We start from the raw sequence: 3,592 nt of genomic DNA on the forward strand, positions 1-3,592 counted from the left end.
ATGTATGTGGCTCACTATATATTAAGATGCATAACCAACGTTCATATTTTATAACTTTTACTAGGGTTGTTTACAAGATATTGTAAACTGATCAAACCGAACCGATTTGACCTTATATGGTCGATTTCTAAAATGATTCGGTCGATTTTGGTTTAGAACATGACAAAAACTGATTACTCGATTTTGTTGCGATTATCCCTTTTGTAATCTGACGTGAAACCAACTCGAACCACTACTCATATACATATGAGTTATGACTTTCATATGCGTGGTCGACTGTTGCATGCTTTTATCTTTTTTCTTTTTGTTTGGCAATTGTTATTCTCCTCATTTGCCTTTTCAGCCATGTCTCTCTATTCAATTTTGTAAAAAGCAAAAAGTTGACTGACAAACTTTTTGAGATGAGAAGACAACATAATTAATGAAGTTTGACACTACAACTCGCGAATTGCAATTGTAGGAGCCTAGGTAGATGGTCATATTGACATTTTTATGTCATAAAAGCATATATTATGGTTTGGTTTAATCAAAACTGATGTAAAACAAAATGAAAAATGAGGTCGGATTTTCATTGTTTATTGGTTGGTTTCGATTGGTCTTAAACTCAACCTAATTATTTCGGTTTGGTTGACAAAATTAAATGCAATCAGACTAAACCGCCCCATGGATAGCCCAGCTTTTACTGATGACTATTTTCGGTATGGGTTCACATACCTAATGCGACATAAGTCTGAATCCGTTGAAAAGTTCAAAGAATTTAGGCATGGGGTCGAGAAACAATTGGGAGACAAATCGAAGCCCTTTTATTGGTAGTATAAATATATATATTGTGTGTGTGATGCATATTTTATGAATAATTTTTTTATTCAGCTTTACTTTTTTATTTGTAAAAAAAAATATTAAAAATTGCAATTTGAGGCCAAAAAGTTTCATTATTATTTTTTTATTTTTTTTGCAAAAAATAGCAACACAAGGCTCCTATGGCCCTTGGGACACATAGACCTAAAAAAGTTACCCAAAATAAAAAAAAAAAAAGATCACCCCAATCGAGCACAAAGTTAGGGCTTGGAAAAGTTTGCATACATGTTTAGTTACGATCCATGATCCGTCACCAAGTTGGATGGTCAACGTTCCAACCGGTCAATTGAATGCTTTAACAAAGTCACGGGGTTTACTAGAACTATACTGAAATCATGACTAGCTAACGGTTCGAATGGTTCAACCATTTGGGTTAATGATGGGTTGGAAACACTAATCATAAATTGGGGAAAGGTTGAGCTTGGTTAGGCCTAGGTGCATCTTAAAAAATAGAAAAGTCACCATTGGATTATCATATGACTTAAGTGAAATTAATGCTTGAATTGGACTTGGGTGGCCTTCGGTAAATCTGAAGTCTAATGACTGTAAAGCAAAAAAATCTCTGAAAAAGTTCTAAAAGCAGTATAAAGAAAATTTGCTTTTCTACTTTTTAATTGGTCTTCAAAATATTAATATTTGAAAATAATTTTAATATTAACATTAAGGTAAAATCTCAATTTAAAATAATATTTATAACATGTTAATAATATTTATAAAATAATGTTTTATAAATATAGTATTTATAAATATTTATAAACTATAACAAACTAGAGGTTGCCTTCAACATCTCACACCACCACCGAACCACAATAGTAAGTAATTTGCGGTTTTGCACCATATATCTCTCTATCTCTCTTCTTCTTCTTCTTCTTTTTCTTCTTCTTCTTCTCAGTAATACGCCCTATCTCTCTTTTCTGTTATCAGTAAGCAAGTCAACCACTTAACGTTTTGGTAGCCACCTTTCTTTAGGTTGCCGTCTCTTGTGCAAGATGTCGTCCTTTGTGCAAGACACCTTTCTTCAAGTCGCTTGTGCAAGACAATTTTCTTTGGGTTGTCGTCCCTGTTCTAGATCCTATAATAGTGCTGTCGTCTCTTGTTCAATACACTTCATCCAAGAACGTCTAGTCATGTTAAAGCTTGAACCAATTTCTAAAGCATGAACGCTTTAAAAGTTGTGGAAAGGGTTAAAGAAAGGGCTTTGATCCCACAAGTCACTCATTTGTCGTCACTATTAACTCAGAGATGGGGATGAGTAAATTGAATTGGGAAAGGAAGGTCATCACTTTGAAGAGGTTAGGTTGGTTCAATGACGATGTTCTCATGGCTTTCACAGTACAATCAATTTTTATCCTGAGCTCAAAGAAGAAAATGGATATCTTAATGGAGTTTTTGTGAGCAAGCTAGATTTGAAACCTTATAAAGACAACAAATATTGATGAATAATTTGGGTATTCTAACTTTACAAAGTGGCATCAGTGGGAGACAAAATTCATCTACTACCTAAAATTTCAGAGGTGTTTTCGGCATTCAGAGGTACAATTGGACCGCCATTGACCATTAAAAAAGCACTATTTTCAATGTTCAGAGGTATGTTCAGAGATACCAAATGCTACCTTGGACCAACTTGGGTCAATTAGGAATGTCTTACAGTTCTTTCTGCCTGAAATTTGATCAACAAAGCCCATACATCGCATGGGTCCTAAATAGTTCATACTAGACCTGTTCATGGGCCGGGCAAGGTCAAGTTTGGGCCGGGCTTTGTATATGTATCAACAGAATACACTCAGGCCCGAGACTAAGCCTGGCCCGACCATTGGGCCTAGGTCTTGAGTCCAAGCCCAACCCTCATATAAAGCCCAAAGCTTGGGCCCGAGCTCGAGCCCGACTAGAAATTTGAAAACAGATTTTGTTTTCTTTTTTTATTCAATAAAAATGTTTTGTTTATATTAAAAACCTTCAAAACTCAAAAATAATAAAAATCTCACTATTATTTGGAAAAAGAGAAGAATAACAAAGAAAAAATATTGTATATATTTTTTATTAAATAAAATATATTTTTATTATTTAATATATAATATCAAGTTGAACCCGGGCTCGAGTTGGGCTATTTTGAGAAAGCTCGAGCCTGACCCGAAAAAAAGTCAAGATCGGTGCTTTAGGCCCAAGCCCAAACCTGTGGGCCTAAAATTATGACCAAGCCCAACTTATAACAGACTGGACTGTGCGAGGCCAGCTCGTCGAAATACCCTGCCCATGAACAGGTCTAACTCTTAGAGTGAACGAACATGAAATCCTTTCACACAAGGTCTCACTTAAAAGTACAAATGATGTCATTTAATCCAATATAAATGTGATGTTTGGGATTGATGCCAATTTCTAAAAAATCAACGCACCACATCATCAATTCCAAAATTGCCAATTATTTGGTTATTTGATTGGGCAATTTCTCAAAAATTGGCAATTCAATTAAAAAATCCATTATTAAAATCGGGTTGAAAAATAGGAATTATCAAAAACAATGTTTCTTCTTTTAAAGCCGATTCTGATTATTTTTAATGATTGTGGCCTCTAACACGGATAAGGGAGATAATTCCGGTAATAACAAAAATCACTGCGGATAATAACTAACAAATACATTCATAATCGATTTCAAAAATCGGTTGACAACTTCTGATTGAAATCGTTCACTCCCGATAATAATAACTATAAAAAGCAGTTTTTCCGATTTTTTTTA

This window comes from Nelumbo lutea, chromosome 7, assembly GCF_056320005.1.
Source record: "Nelumbo lutea isolate HS-2025 chromosome 7, American lotus-T2T, whole genome shotgun sequence".
In the NCBI taxonomy this organism is placed as follows: Eukaryota; Viridiplantae; Streptophyta; class Magnoliopsida; order Proteales; family Nelumbonaceae; genus Nelumbo; species Nelumbo lutea.